Raw genomic sequence first — 16,768 nt, 5'->3', positions numbered from 1 at the left:
CTCACAAGGATGGAGCCTGTGGATGATGATGGTGATGATCCTGAGCCAGGACAGCACGATAGAGGTGAGCCAACGACAGATGTGGGCGCTGGTGAAGGCCTGGCCTGTCCCGATGCCACTGACAAATGAGTCGGAGATCCTCCCTCCTATCTTCGCTACCAATGCTACTACCGGTATGCCTTGGGTGACAGGTGCTGGTTGTCTGAATGTTGGAACAGCTCGACAGGGGACTCTGCTTTGATAACAAGAATACCAACATACATTCCTATGCCGGTGTTGGTTAACATAGATGAGCTGCCTGTGTTGCTGCGACCTAGAAGGGACTTTGGAATTATAGCCGCAATCGTGGCCGCAATAGCAGCTTCGGCAGCTGCAGCCACGGCAGCAGCTATAGCCCTGACTACATCTGTACAGACTGCCGCAGCACTCAACAATGTGACAGAACAACTAGCAGAGGCATTGGCTATGCCCAGAACAGGAAGCCCGTGGACACTGCGTGCTTTCTATCATGCTAAGCATTGATCATGCTTCCTTTCACGTGTACAGTCTGCTGATGGGAGGAGAGGGGATATAAATAGGGGTAAAGATCCGGGTAAGGAGAGAACAATAAAGATTCGCAAGCTTGTCACTCCGTGTCTCCTGGTCGTTCTTGCTGGTGAGATCACAAGTAGGCAGAGAGGCAGGCAGAGAGAGAGAGAGAGGGAAGCAGGCTCCCTGCTGAGCAGAGAGCCCAATGCGGGGCTCGATCGAGAACCCTGGAATCATGACTTGAGTCGAAGGCAGAGGTTTTAACCCACTGAGCCACCCAGGCGCCCCAGACAAGGAGAGACTCTTAGCATCATCATTTGACTGGTTCCTTCAGGCAGAAATCTGGGAGAACAAAATGGTAAGAATACTTCCCTTTTCCTGACTTTTCTCAGATATCCCCAAGATGTCAGCTGCAGCATCCAAGGTGAGCAAAGTATCCTAGCCAATGATTTTCTACCCTCATCATAAAATTGTAGGAGAGGGAAAAGACATTTTCTCTACCTTCTTAGGTTCCGTGATTGCAGCCTATGAACTGAACTGACAAAAGACAGATTAACAGAAAAAAATTATACTCATTTTATTTAAAATTTGGGCAGAAAAACAGAAACCCAAGAAAACAACTGGGACTGAAGGCTTATATACCTTTTTAACAAATAATAATAAAATAATAAAATAAATAAAAACTAACAAGGGGAAAGGGCATTAAGCTCCTAGGGAAGATAAACTGTGAGAAAGTAACTAAGAAATATATGGGGGAACTGGGGGAAGATTCAGGTTATTTTATACCTTTCTCATGGGAAATTTTATAACCTACTTGTTGGGAGAAAGGGGGGTGGGGTGTCAGAGCACCCTTCTTGCATCTGGTGTTTCTCATGTCGTGTCTTCAGCTCAAAATTATCAGTATGCCCAATTGGCATATTTTGGAGTGGCATATTCTGAACCCCTTAACTCAAACAGACAATCCTAGGACTGTTGCAGATTTGGGGGTGGGGTGAGTAATTCAGAAAGTTAATTTGAATTGCATAGGAAAGACAACACTTAAAGAGGCCAAAAAAAAAAAAAAAAAAAAAGTTCTGGTTTGTTAGCTTCCAAACAGATATTTTTATATGAAAGGGTACACTGCGAGGGAGTTATGTGCAAAAATTCTGTTCATGTATAACAGGATTTGTTCTAATACCTCCTACACACCACTTTTAAAATGCACCCCTCTCCGGTTTATAGGTTGTTGTCTTGGGAGAGACTGTGACTTAGTATGAGGTGGTATTTGTAGAACAAAAACCTTGCTACCAACAAAAAGCCTTAATAAAAATAGGAAATTTAAAATGATAAATAGAGACATAAATAGGTAGCTATACATTTATACTTTATAGTTTGCTTTGAAAGAAGTAAACATAAAAACTAAAACCAAATGAAGATTTCAATATTGATGAAGTCTGAAAAGAATGTTATTCACAGTGAAATTTTCTGTTCATGGCTCCTGTTTTCCTAAATCCCTTTATGATATTATATTGGCATGAAGACTGATATGTAGAGAATACTTGTACACCGAGGTGAACACTCCTCTTTACCTAAGAAAAAGAAACTCTTTACTTTAGTATCTGCCCAAGCATTGCTTTTTTACAAAAGAGTAATGATGTCAGGAACTACAGGGGCTTTTGTTGAAGAACTTCTGGTCACAACCAAGGGACATTTGATAGTTAAATCCAAGGAGGCAGGAAGTGAATGAAGACAAACAAGAGGAAATGATTATTTGATTGTGGCTGAAAGAGTGGCGCACACAAAGCCATACAGATTAGCAAACCCAAAGTGCCAGCATTCCTTCTGAGCTGTAATTTCCTGAGAACAAAAAGGCATTAACTCCGTACCCTCAATGCACAATGCCTACTAATTGCCAGTGATAAAAGTGAGCCTCCTGCTTCTAATCCCAAAACCTCCTACCATATTTCTGTGAATACCATTTGTGAATTTGTTCACTCCATTTCCCCTATGATAAAAGCACTCCTGGAGGTGGCATCGCTGTTTGGTATGCTTCTATATTTAAAAATAGACAGACCCGATCAATACAAGAAACAAATGAATTAGAAAATTTTTGTAAATGTGAAGGCTTATTTACATTATAACTTGTTGGCCAGTCATTTAAAATTATGCACCGGAAGGGGGACAAAATATACTACCCCAAAATATGGGCCTTTCTGGCAAATTCATTATTTCAAACTGGTTATTTTTAAGAAACAACAGACACAGATGAAACTCTGAAAACAGAGTACCCTTTTGTAAGAAACATTTGTATGTATAAGGGAAATCTCTATTTGTCATGGTGTCTCCCTTGTTACACCAAAAAGAGGGGATACTCAAAATCTCTAGAAACTAATCAGTGGAGAAGACATGTACTTCAATCAGCCTAACAATCTTACCTTTGTCTGCGTCTGAAAACCTCCCATAACAGATCCCTACCACCAACATGTTTTTTTGTCTTTAACTGAAGGTAGTATTTAAGATGATGGCTTGAGCTTCTTAAGGAGTTAGTCAGTTTTCCTGTTTTTTATCCATTATACAGGATAATAATACATATTATTACTTTTGTTTGTTTTTTTCCTGTTAATCTATCTTGTATCAATTTAATTAGACGAACCAAAGAACCAAGAAAGGAAGAACATTTTGGTGCCCCTACAACACCGATAGAGAGAATTGTTTAAAATAAAAGCTTTATGACTAAACACCTGATAAAATGCCATTATATGTATTAAAATCCAATATTTGAGGGACCTTGGTGGCTCAGTGGGTTAAGTATCTGCCTTCAGCTCAGGTCATGGTCTCAGGGTCCTGGGATCGAGCGAGCAGCATCAAACTCTGTTCTCAGCAGCGAGTCTGCTTCCCCCGCACTCTCTGCCCATTGCTCTGCCTACTTGTGATCTCTCTCTCTCTTTCTCAAAAATTCTTTAAAAAAAAATAAATAAAATAAAAACCAAAATTTAATTGAGTAAACTTGATGATCTAATTGGCTTTATCAAATCATTCATGAATCAGGCTGCACCCAATCTAGCAAGTACAGGAGAGCTCTGCTGAACTAAACAAAAACATTTTTAAGGGCAGAGGAAGGCCATTTAGAAACATAAGAAGGAGAGAGAGAAAAGAATTTATTAGCAAGGAAGTCATTCTTCTTGCCTTCCTGAGGAGAGAGGAAGTATTATTATTATTTTTTAATATTGTATTGATTTATTCGGGAAAGAGAGAACAAGCAGAGAGAGGGACAGAGAGGGAGAAATGGGGCTCGATCCCAGGACTCTGGGATCATGACCAGAGCCGAAGGCAGACACTTAAGGGACTGAGCGACCCCAGCACCTCTGAGAGGAAGTGTTCTATCAGTAAATTTCTTTGTACTGCCCAGGATAGTCCATATTGCTTTCAGTTTACATTCTTAGGACATTGCAACTGTACTTAGGTATTAAGTCTTGGTTTACTGATGTGGGGGCCTTAACCCAAGTGACTCCATTTGGGGCCCATGGATTTCTTTTTAACAATCCTCCCCTTTTGTTCAAACTCTCAGCTTAATGGAAGTGTTATCAAAGCTGAAGGTGTTAGCGCCTCTCTTACCTATCCTCTGTAGTGCTTGTGGCTTTCGTTGATCCTTTGCATGGTAGCCACAGGTCATGATGGTTTTGCTTGCCCTGTGATATTTATAGGTGATAACTTCAGGTTTACATTCTTAAGGTCAGCCAATCCCCTTTCTTCCTTTTTTGAGTTCCAGTCCTAGGGAGAGAGTTTGCTTGGTATTTAGTGGCTACAAACATGCTTTTAAAGTCTTTGAGAGAATTTAACGCACAAGGGAGATTATTATGATGACTCTAGGCAGGATATTTCCAGTGTTTGGAGAGCACTTTGAAACCAAGGTCCCCAACCCAAATCTATCAAAATCAAGTAAGTCAAAGGAAATCCATGTGGAAGGAGTCACCTTTTTAGGGTGAACGGCTTGTTTTGTAATCTTATATAATTGAGTTTCAACTTTCCCAGAAGTATTAATCCATGTACAGTAGGTAGTGTTGGCCATAGCACAGATACCTCCTTGCTTAGCTAAAAGATGATCAAGAACTCTTCTATTACCAAGAGCAGCTTTGGCCAGAGAGTCTAAGGGTTCTTGTTGGATAGCTATTGCTTTAGCATCAGATTCTGCAATAAGAATTAAGATCATAAACTCATTTGCTTTTATACCTAACCCGGTAAGTAGTGACCTGCCAAGAGGAGTGAATCCTCAATTATGAAAGTCTCTTGGGTTCTTTTTAATTTACAATGTAAATTCAGGAGAGTCAACCAGTGATATGTCTCATTTTGTTTGTGAAACATTTGGGACACAGATTTTTCTCCCAGCCTGAAATAGTTATTCTAAATTCCAGAGGTTATCCCCTTGGCAATAGCTGGAGATAATGGAGATAAGGAAGGATCAGGTCTGGTCTTTCCAGGCTAATGAAGGAGTAGAGAAAATGAAAAAGAGAGTTTTCATTTAAAGTGTGGAGTCTTCATCCATTATTTTGGTGGAAGCATTCTCCCTCAAAGTCAACTATTTCTCTCCCTTGTCCTGAGCAAGCAATAAAGGTGCACACAGAAGTTGTATCTGTCCACAATGTCAATTTTATTCAATCATAAAGCAAGGTTAAGAGAACTGTAAAGCAGGTTTAGGATTCGCTACACATTTAACTTGGCTTCATACATGTCACACATACAAAGTACAATACAAAGTCACACAACAACAAGATACAGTAAGAAGGTAAGGTAAGAAGTTAAGAAGGTAAAACGGTAGAAGTTAACTTAAGAGGTAAGAAGAGGTAAGAGGTAATCTTTAATAGAGGTACCTCTATTAAAGAGGTAAGAAGTTAACTTTCTTAAAGGTAAGAAGTTAACAAATGGAACTTGAAGTCAATCCAGGAGCAAAGAGTTCGAGTTTGAGATGAGCACTCGGTTGGTCAAGATCAGCTCTTGGTGTTTACTCTATTACGTTTAAGCAGTGGAAGAGCTCTGTTATGCCCAGAGATCCGTTGGACAGAGACTTCAAGGGAAGTTGCCTTTTTTTTTTTTTTTTTAAAGATTTTATTTATTTATTTGACCGAGATCACAAGTAGGCAGAGAGGAAGCAGAGAGAGGGGAAGGGAAGCAGGCTCCCCGCTGAGCAGAGAGCCCGATGAGGGGCTTGATGCGGGGCTTCATCCCAGGACCCTGGGATTATGACTTGAGCCAAAGGCAGAGGCTTTACCCCACTGAGCCTCCCAGGTGCCCTGGAAAGTTGCCTTTCTGATGTGATCAGATGTGGAAGAGTCAGTGTCTGGAGGGTCTGACAGTTTGCTGCAAAAGTCCTCCACTTTTAAAGGAGTTTAATCAGCCCAAGGCCTTTGTAAAAGGTCTCTTCTGGTTCTGCTTGTTTTCAGTTCTGGACTTTGTCAGTCTGTGCTGGTTTGGTAATATCTGGTCTGAGCTTCAGTGCCTACTTAACATGAGTCACTGCTTCGCATGAGTAACTCCATCTCACTCTCTACACTCCTCAATCCGGTTTGGAGGTCTCCAGCATCTGTCCAGGACCAGGAGTCAGGTGGAGGCTTTCTCCGCTGTGTACCGTGTTTACCATCTTAATTTCCCTGATTTAAGAGCAGACTGTTGCCTTGTTGTAAGGACATTAGTATAGCAAAAATGTGGCAACAAGGGAACATTTTTCTCTGAAGCAAAATGGACTTTGCCTATACGTGTCACAGTCTTTGTAGATTGTGTTGCTGTTGCCTTTGTGTGAAAGCCAGTTTGGTCACATATTAAAAATTCTTCCAAAATATTCCTTTTACACAAACCTTTTACAACTTTCTTTTTTATATTCATATTTTGTCCCAAGTCTTCCCTCTTTAAATAACCAGCCTCACTTTAGGACAAAATTACTTTCTTTTCTCTCAACAAAAATGTATTTCCATTTTCATACTTATTTTTTTGCCTTACCAAAAACATACATCTGACTTTTCTTGTATACAGAACTGTTTCCCCTGTTATTCCCAGTGGTCTTAATTACATTTATTAGAATTCTTAACTCATGGAAACCTTAATTTCTAGTGAAAATTAAGTAGTTGTGATTGTGAACTATTATGTTAAACCAGAATTTTTAAAATTTTAAGATTTATGAATATATTTCATAATTTTAAAAGCAGATGCCTTCTTCATTTTTCCAAGGTAGCATAAAAAAATCCAAATATTTTTAAAATTTTTCTGTAATGAGAAGCCAAAAGTAGATAAACCTATATTTAACATTTAGTGTTTCAGTATTTTATTGTGTTTGAAAATGATCTAGATATTTATGAAATTTAACTTAACTCACTATTTAACCTAACTCAGCAAAATTTAAGTTTCAGGTTACCAAAAAGATTTGAGAAAGCTATTTAAGTACACATAAATATTCCTGAATAGTCCATTTATAACCTTTTATCTTGTTTATTTATATTTACTTAACACATGTGTTTAGATTACCTACAAAAAGTCTATTAAACACTAGACAAAATCAGCTATTATCCCAAGCTATTCTTTTTTTGTTGGCACATCTTATAAGAAAGAGATAACAGCAAGACTTACTTGGCTAATAAACTGAAGTTAAAAAAAAAAAAAAAGTTTTAGGGGCATCTAGATGGCTTAGTTAAGCATCTGCCTTCAGCTTAAGTCATGATCCCAGGGTCCTGTAATCCAGCCCCATATCAGGCTCCCTGCTTAGCAAGGAGCCTGCTTCTCCCTCTCCCTCTGCTACTCCCCCTCCCTGCTTATTCTCTCTCTCTCTTTCTCTCTCTCTCTTTCTGCCAAATAAATAATTTTTTTAAAAAGTTTATATTTAATGCTGGTAACTCTAAAAGCATTCCTGTTTTAATTAAATCATCAGCATTAAACGAGCTTTCATATAGAATATTTTCCTAGATCACATATATTTGAAAAACATTTGGGTTGATTTCTGTCTTGCTGAGGTTTTAGAATGCCCAATCCTTATAAGCTCTTGTTTTAAACCAACTAAATAGGGCTCTTTTGTAATGGGCTGGGGTGGGGGAAGCAGGTGCAAGAGCACCTGTCTCTGGGCTTCCAGACAGACCCAGTTTGGCTACTTGCTGCAGACAAAATCCAAAAACAGAGACAAGTGGTGGTCAAACAAAAAAGGAATTTATTTCAGTGAGGCCAACAACTGGGAGGACCATGGACTAATGCCTCAAAAATTATCTCCAAATTGCTAAAAATACTTCTAGGTTTATATAAGGAAAATGTGGGACTGAGGTTGGTGGGCACTTGCGTGTGAGCAGTAAAGGTCAGGTCGACATGTATCTTGGGGTCAGTCACAGGCCAGGGCTTGCTGGCTCAGGGCAGTCCTTATTGCTTGAGGGGGTAGTTTTGGTTCTCATCACTGATGCTTTGCCTACAGGGTCTTTTGCCGGGAGTTGAGAGACAAACTGAAAAGAAACCTTAATTAGAAAGTGGAGGTGGTGGAAGTCTTGCTTCAAGTTATCTGAGTGCTCAAAGGGGTTTAGATCCTACAAAGATAACTCAAGAATGTGTGTCAGGCCAGTCTTTCCTTTTGAATCAGCACTGGCAGTTTTACCCCTGATTTATTGTCCTCGCGGTGATTAGGCTATCGTCTGGCCTGATAGTGGCTGTTTGTTCTTACATTCTTTCACAAGATAGCCACGGGCCTAAAATGACTTCTGTTATGTCAAGAAAGCATGTCTTGTCTTTCTTTTTCTGAGGACCCTTAACTGCGTCTCTTTACAATATCAGGAGGTAGCGTGATATCTTATATTTACAACATATATGGATATGGACATACACACAGACTGATGTAAACACCTCATAGTTATTAATATTTGTGGACAAAATTTTTAGGATGTCTCTTTGTCCCTGAAATTAATCTTAAGGAGGCTAGGATAGAGTTTGGTCATAACAGTTTTGAGTAGTTTATACTTTTTATTTTTCACTTTATTTTATTTTTTTATTATTATTTATTTTTATATTTTTTTAGAGAGCAAAAGGTGGTGGGGAAGGGGAGAGGAGGAGAAAGGATCTTAAGCAGGCTCCAAGCCCACTGTGGAGCCGCACACAGGGCTGGATCTCACAACCCTGATATCATGACCTGAGCTGACATCAACTGACTGAACCACACCAAGCAGTTTGTACTTTTTAAAAAGTCCTCTGCCCTCCAACACTTGAATTTCTTTGAGTCGCAGGTGGTTGTGTGCTATGTTTACATTTTAAAGACTTGGTAAGGGATACCTGGATGACTCACTCCATTAAGAATCTGCCTTGAGGGGCGCCTGGGTGGCTCAGTGGGTTAAGGCCTCTGCCTTCAGCTCAGGTCATGATCCCAAGGTCCTGGGATCAAGCCCCGCATCAGGCTCTCTGCTCAGCGGGGAGCCTGCTCCCCCCCCTCCCCGCCTCCCTTTCTGCCTGTGATCTCTGTCAAATAAATAAATAAAATCTTAAAAAAAAAAAAAAAGAATCTGCCTTGAGCTCAGGTCATGGTCTCAGCATGGTGTCCTAGGATCGAGCCCCACACTGGGCTCCCTGTTCAGTGGGGAGTCTGCTTCTCCTTCTCCCCTCTGCTTCTGCTCTCTTGCTCACACACTCTCTCTCAAATAAAATAAATAGAATCTTAAAAAAAAAAAAAAAAGACATAGTAAGATGCATAACTTCAAGGAACAGAAAAAGAATGTAAGTTTCTCCAGGGACTTTGGATTCCTAAGGCCAAATTGGTATGTCTTTTGAAATAAACAAGAGAAGTTTGGGGATTGGTAAAAGAATAGATGAATTTTGAATTGCCTCTAGAGCTCACTTTCTTTCTGAAAAGACTTGTGAGATAAGGATAGCTGCTCTGAATTTTTTTATAGAATAGGGTTGTGACTTAAATGACATCCTAGGGTAATTCACCTGTCCAACTACATTATCTACAATTTGCTTTTTTCATTCTTCATACATAGTTTTAATTTTTAATATTTCTGGCAGTATTGAATAACCCTCCTTGGATATAATATGGGTCCTCATAGAGGGTACAAAGGACATTACCTTCCTAAAATCCAGAGTCACTCCCAAAGAGAGTCAAAAGAAAGAACCAATAACAGGAAGTCAGAAAGCCAAACTCAGTTATGTAAAATGAGACAAACAAGAAGGTAATAGTTATCTCTGGGAGAGAAAGGACCACTATAATGGGTTTGGATTGGGAAAGGAAGGGACAATGTGAAACTTTATTTTTTACTCTCTAGTGGGCACTGCCAACAGAGATTCAGAAAACTGATTCTGTTAAGAAGTTTTACCCTTCTCAGGCTTTTGCCAGGTTTTCTAGGATTCTTTTTTCAAGCTCTGGTGGCTAGTTTCCTTTCCACTGTTTTTTGTTTTTTGTTTTAAAGGTTTCATTTATTTATTTGACAGATAGAGATCACAAGTAGGCAGAGAGGCAGGCAGAGAGAGAGAGAGGAGGAAGCAGGCTCTCTGCTAAGCAGAGATCCTAATGTGGGGGGGCTCTATTCCAGGACCCTGAGATCATGACCTGAGCTGAAAGCAGAGGATTTAACCCACTGAGCCACCCAAATGCCCCGCCTTTCCACTGTTTTAAGGAAATAATGTAGCAGTTTACCAGAAAATCCTGCAGTTTTCATCAGCTCTGGGAGAGGGTCATATGGGGGTCCTCCTTTGAGGAGAGAGATGGTGTTATCTGTAAGGTCATTAACTTGTAGTGAAAGCAGGGGAGCTAGGTTCTTGTCTCACAGGAGTTGAAGAATGAATCTCACGGCAAAGTAGAGTGAGTAAAGCGACAGAAATTTATTAAGTGAAGATAGAGAAAACACTCTTAAGAGTGAGAAGGGTCCGGACAGGGTTGCCAACTTAGGGCCTTTAGGGTTGGTCTTTTATAGAAAGCTAACCGGGGAATTTAAATCCTTTTAACATCTCTATTGATAGCACCTTCAATGGCTTACTTCCTTTTTAGGGTCTGCTTATTCTTTGTTGGTTACAGGTGATTAGCATAAAAACCCATCCCACATGACCTACCCCATACACCTAGGGCAGGGTGGTCCAATTTGCCCCCTTACCTCTGGTTTCCACACACATCCATATTTGGGGGATTTCTTTGAGCCTGATCAAGACCCCTACCTTTCTCTCCCTACCCCGACTGTCCCTTACACAGGTGGACTTTGGTTTACAGTTGTATAGTCTTTCCAAAAGTAGAAAAACAATTTGGACAGAATTAGCAGAATGAGTACTCAAAGGAGGATAGAATTAAAAGAGGAGCCGTAGGAGTTATGTCAGTTTTAGGTACCTCCTACATCTGTAATTTTTCATTAGCCCTTTGTAATGAATCTTTTTATGAAACTATTTTGGAATTTTGAAACCTTGTGGAAGCTTCAGCTTGCCAATTACAGCAGGCATCCCATTTTGTTTAATTCGAAAACACTTAATTTCAAGTGTACTTCTTAAATGATCTTATCTAATTGCTAAGTTCCCCCATCAAGGTTATTGTATTTTTAGGTTGTAATTTCCCTGATCCTGGCAGCAGTTTAGTGGGACCCCAGCCACAAATGGGACTAGCCCACATTTCTGTCTAGTTTTATTTTGACAGTTACCAAGTAAAGGGGCTTGGGATAATCCCTTCTAACCCCAGCCTAGAATGTGCCATTTAGGAATATGGATGATTTTGAGCTGAAGGCATTGGAGACCTTTGGGTGGGGAGAGACTTTTGTCCCTCCCTTATCACATAGAATAATCTAAAAATAGGTGTCTTTCCCAGAATACGGATTATTAACAGAGATAAATTTTATCTGAGTGACCCATCTGAATGATAGGGCAAACTTCCAATTACCAAACATGCACCCAACTTCATATCACCTTGTGAAGGGCATTCCTTCCCTCTTAAATCCCAGACCCCTACCCCTTTTTTAGTTCAGGATGACATTCATACCTCATTTTGCCTGACTGGTTTTGGAATTTCCATGTCTATGTGGAGTCCCTGTACCTAAGCCTGATTATATTTGATTTTCCTTTGTTAATCTGTCTCGTGTCAATTTGATTCTTAGTCCAACTAGAAGGACCTTTGAGGGGACAGGAATTCTTACTCCCTAACATAAGTCAAGTTCTTTAAAACATAAAACAAACCTGTAGTTTTGTATAGATTCTGGGACCATAGTTCTTAAATATAAAATAAGCAAGTATGCCAGAATATGGTACACTTAACTTTTTAGAGTTTAAGAATCCTATTAACTAAGCTCATATTTACACAAAACAAGACAAACAAACGTGGGTACATTAACACACTAGCAGTAACCAAAAGATGTCACTGTGGACCAACCAAGAGAAGTCCCTGCACACACCACCAGCAATTCCCAGTGTGGACTAAACCAGCCTTTTCCTTTAATGGAGAGTGTGGACTGGAAATGGAGAGACGGGAAAATGGGGAAAGGATGAAACCAGCAAACTCCAGTAAATGGAGACTGCCCACTGGAACTGGGGAAGGGGTTCTATTGCGGACTGAACCTGGGGCTGAAGACTGGCACTCTGTCAGAGTCTCTTGTTAGTCTAGACTGATTTGTTCACCCTGGACTAGAAAGCCAGTTGGACAGGTGTCTCAAATGCAAAAAGAGCAGAGCTCAAATGGAGGAGACTTAACAATGGCCCTTGGAAATGATGAGAAGGACAGTGAACTCAAAAATTTCACAGAACGCTATCCCTATGTTTCTCGTTATCCCCAAATGCCATCACAAGTTCACTTTATCCCGATGCTGTCACCAAATCTGTTATAAAACAAAATTCAACTCAGTAAATTTGATGACTTGATTGGCCTAGTTTAGCCATTCATGAATTGGGCAGTATCCCATCTAGCAAGTAGAGGGGATGCAGAATCATCGACCCCAAAGGGCAAGAAGGAATTCTTGAGACATTTTACAGTGCAAAAAGGTGTATTTATTATAACATGGGGACCAGGACCCATGGGCAGAAAGAGCTACAATGGGATTGTGAGAGGTGACTGAATATATACTTAAGTTTGTAGAGGGAGAGAGGGATAGAGATAATGTAAGTTTCTAAGGAATTTCTCTTTGCTGAAAGTGAGGTTCATAAGACCTTGGAGGTCTGGCTATTGTGAAGATAAGGTTGCTTTTGGTCAACATAAAACATCAACATTAAGGAAGCCATTAGGTCCTTGAGAAGTGTCACACTCCACATTTCTCAAGTATTTATTAGCAGACTGCAAATTTATAGGAGATATTATTTGAACTACATTCCAGTTCCTTTTGTTCTTATCATTAAAGGGGAACACTGAAATAAAAAAGAAAAATTTTTTAAAGGCAGAGATGAGGGAGAATATCTCCTCTGGAGAAATTTGGCAGTATCTGGAAGGGAAGGGTAAAAGGCCAGATCTGAATTTCTTGTGAATGGTATGCTTTGTTTAAGGAAGGTCTTTCAGTGATAGGAGAGGGGTGGACTTGATTGAGACAGGGCAATTGATCTTAACAACAGAACTGGTGGAAACCATAAGGAGAGGATTTTGAAGTAAGACATTCGAATGATGTTGGAGTGTAATCTCTATCTGTTGACTCTTTCCACTGAAAAATTGATGGCACATTCTGTAAGTTCCTATAATGAACAAGTAAGCCATTTGGGAGGCAAGAAACTGCTAGAGAAGAAAAGTGATGCTGACGAATATAGCAGAATAGCAAAGTCGTGAATTTCTCAGTACCCTCCCTGAACAGTGGAGAGAAGGTTCAGATGGTTCTGATTCTTATAGGTGATCAGCCCATGCACATACACATGCATAAACAAACTACCAAAATGGCATCATTCACAGCTGTATCTATCAATTATAGCTATGATAATCTCAAAAGTGACCAAACTTTACAACATGGGACATATATATTAAGGATGGAGCTCTTGTTCTCCCAAGAAGACACATGAAGTGAAATTTTGTTATGCTCATTTTTAGTTGTAATCTTTTGCCCCCTCTTACCAACAGAAAACCCATTTGCCTCTTAACTCCATGAAAGTACCAAGTACATATTTTTCTGAGGATTACTAAGTGAATGAAAGGTACTGTTACTGAACAGTCTATCACAGCTGCAAACTCAGAAGAGGAATGGGTAAGCCCTGTTGCAACCAGGCCAACTGCTCCCCACCAGGGGATCTCAAGGCAGTGGGACAAATCTGAAGAGTAACTCCTGGTTGGGTTTGTCAACACTGTTGCCTAATAAACTCAGATAAACTTGTCACAAGAGAAACCAATAACTCAAGAAGAGAATTTGGAAAAGAGAAAGGGAGAAATTTATTTGGGGTGTCAGCAACCAGGGAAGGTGGCAGTCTTAAGTCTTAACAACCAACCTCTCTTATGGCAAGATGGACATCTAGAGTTTTATAAGGAGAGGTTGAGGAGGTTTGTGCAAGAAAGCAGGCAGTCATGGGTGGGAGCTGGTTTAGCCCATGATCTTGGACAGGGAAGGGGATGTATGGGTGTGGTCTTCTAGGCATTCCAATACAATCAAGGCTTTTCTGCTCCGGTGGTTGGATGTTCTGGGTCATTGCAAAACACTGTCATCAATGCCTCAACAAAATGCCATAAGAAATCAGCACAATGGTTTTTAGTTACAGCATGAATTAGGCAGTCTTGTCGAGTTCTGATTTTAACTATTAGAGTGTATGGCTGAGCAAGAGGATTCACTAATATAATAGCAAATTGAAATTACTTAATTGGTGGTTTAAAATTATATCTTAATTTTGCTGGTGTACATTTTGCTTCTACTAATGAAATATATGCACCACATTTTCTTTATCCATTCATTCATGAGTGGACATGGTAGTCATGTAGGTTGTTTCCATATCTGGGCTGTCGTGAATAATGCTTCCTTGAACATGACAAAGCGGTATTTGTTTGAGATCCTGATTTCATTTCCTTTGGATATATATCCCAGAAAAGATAACAAGCGTTGGAGAGTTTGTGAAGGAAAGGGAGCACTCGTGCAACATTAGTGGGAACATAAATTGGTACAGCCACAGTGGAAGACAGTATGGAGGTTTCTCACTTAATCAAAAACCAAGTGGCATATATTGGAGTGCCATATTCTGATCATCTTCACTCTCAAACTAGTTTTTATTGATTTAATGTTATTAACATTACATTTCATAGGAAATATGAAAGGAATGCCACTTGAAAAACAAGTTAAACATTCCAGTTGGTCTCTGAACAGAGCTCTGTTTCCTCTCAAATGCCTTAAGAAAGATACAGAAATTTTTAAAAATTGCAAATCATAAACCAATGCACTAATGATGTGAGAAACAAAGGCAGAAGAAAAAGTATTAAATTTCCTTACTACTTAAAGCCCATTGGCAAGTCCTTGAAACAGGTAAGAGTGACATTGCCCTAGGAACTAAGGGCAAAAGGCAATCTTAGGCCCAACCCCCAGGTTACTGTAAGTATATTGACACATAAAATTTCCTTTGGAAATTTCTTTTATCTCAACTATCCACAACCCCTACCCCTCCTCCAAGATAGATGCCGGCAATCATTCTCCAAGCCTCATATGACACATCAATATACATCTGAAAGGTCTTGTGACTGAGAGTTTCCTAACAATAATAAATGACCTTTCCTAACAATAGCTAGTTCCCTCAGGATCCTGGAAACCTTGTTTCCAAAATACCTGGGAGGCTTATTCTCTCCCTAACCCCCTTATAACTTGAAGGATATAATCGGCCACTTTTGTTGACCCCAGAGCAGCTCTTTCTGCCTGCCAATCCTGTCCCAGTACTTTGATAAAGACCACCTTTTTGCACCAAAGACGTGTCAAAATTCTTTCTTGGCCATCAGCTTCGAACCCTAGCATCCTTCCTCCATCGCTAATAGCTATGATCCATCAAACATTTATCTAAATGTTTATTATAAATTATGTAGAGTTCAGGAAACAGAAATTAGCAGAAAAAAGAGAAAGAGAACCTATTCTTTTTTTTTCCAGTAATTCAGAGGCTTATATGTCCTTATGGATAAATGTTTTGCCTTTTTTTTTTTTTTTTTCCTGTGCAATGTAATGGTTACTCTCCTTTAGATAATCAGCATTTCAGGAGAACGTTGGTGGTAAATCTTTTTGTTTTTGTTTTTAAGAGAGATTAAGAGAGAGAGTATGAGCTGGAGAGGAAGAGAGGGAAAGGGAGAGAGAGAATCCCAAGCAATCTTCATGCTCAGCACAGATGTCACAAGCCTGAAATCATGACCTGAGCTGAAGTCAGTAGTCAGACACTTAAATGAATAAGCCATTCAGGCACCCCAGTCTTTTCATTTATTTATTTTATTAATATAGTTTTAATTTTGGACTAGATGCAGGTTTTTTTAAAAAGTTGCTAATAAGTTCTTGAGTTCACACATATAACACATACCCAGTTTCCCCTGTTAGTAACATATTATATTAGTAATGTACATTTGTCACAATTTATGAACTACTATTGATACATTATAGCAATAATGAACTTTATCTGAGCCTGTAGTTCTGGAAGCAGCTATAATTAAAGTACCCTCCCCTCACTTTGTGTTTTGAGAAAATGCTTACTGCAAAGAACCAACCATCTCCACATGACTTAGGTAAGACTTTAATTAAAAAAAAAAAAAAAAAAATTGGGCGCCTGGGTGGCTCAGTGGTTAAGCGTCTGCCTTTGGCTCATGTAATGATCCCAGGGTCCTGGGATCGAGTCCCTCATCAGGCTCCCTGCTTCTCCCTCTCCCACTCCCTCTGAATGTGTTTCCTCTCTCGCTGTGTCTCTCTCTGTTAACAAATAAATAAAATCTTAAAAAAACAAAAACAAAACAACGTTTTTGGACTTGTGGATAAACCACTTTTTTCCTAGGACAAGGCCAGGCACAGACCCTCCAGGTTCTCATTACTGGCCTCATATTTTTTATTCCCACTGATCAGTCTGAACAAACTGCTTGATTTGCCCAAACTTCATCAAAGCTTCTTTCCTCCCAACAGGACCTTGAATTTTGACCCATTCTCTGTGTGAGCCAGTGTGAGAATTCAGAACAACTCCTTAAAGATTTTCCTGAAAAGTACCTGCACATAGAGAGAGACATTCCCTGGTCAACTATCTGATCTTGATTCTTCATAGCCTTGCCCCTTGTAAAGAAAAATTCATTTTTGCTTTGAGAGGCTTGCAGATTTGATGGTTAGAGCCACCTCCCTATTACAATAGTCTTTTTGAATAAAGTCTCTACTTAAATCCAGAT

The 16,768-nt window shown here is 39.7% G+C and overlaps 1 long non-coding RNA gene across 3 annotated transcripts in view; it reads left to right on the top strand.

Annotated features, from left to right (window-relative positions):
* Positions 1–617: 617 nt before the first annotated feature.
* LOC131838521 (uncharacterized) overlaps positions 618–16,768 on the top strand; it is a 55,578-nt gene continuing 39,427 nt past the window's right edge. For all 3 annotated transcript variants that reach the window (XR_009356633.1, XR_009356634.1, XR_009356631.1), the window contains exon 1: positions 618–886. This is a non-coding gene — a long non-coding RNA (uncharacterized LOC131838521). The remainder of the gene's footprint in view (positions 887–16,768) is intronic.

The sequence above is a fragment of the Mustela lutreola genome, chromosome 8, assembly GCF_030435805.1.
Source record: "Mustela lutreola isolate mMusLut2 chromosome 8, mMusLut2.pri, whole genome shotgun sequence".
Lineage (NCBI taxonomy): Eukaryota > Metazoa > Chordata > Mammalia > Carnivora > Mustelidae > Mustela > Mustela lutreola.
This window is presented reverse-complemented; position numbering and strand designations above follow the sequence as displayed.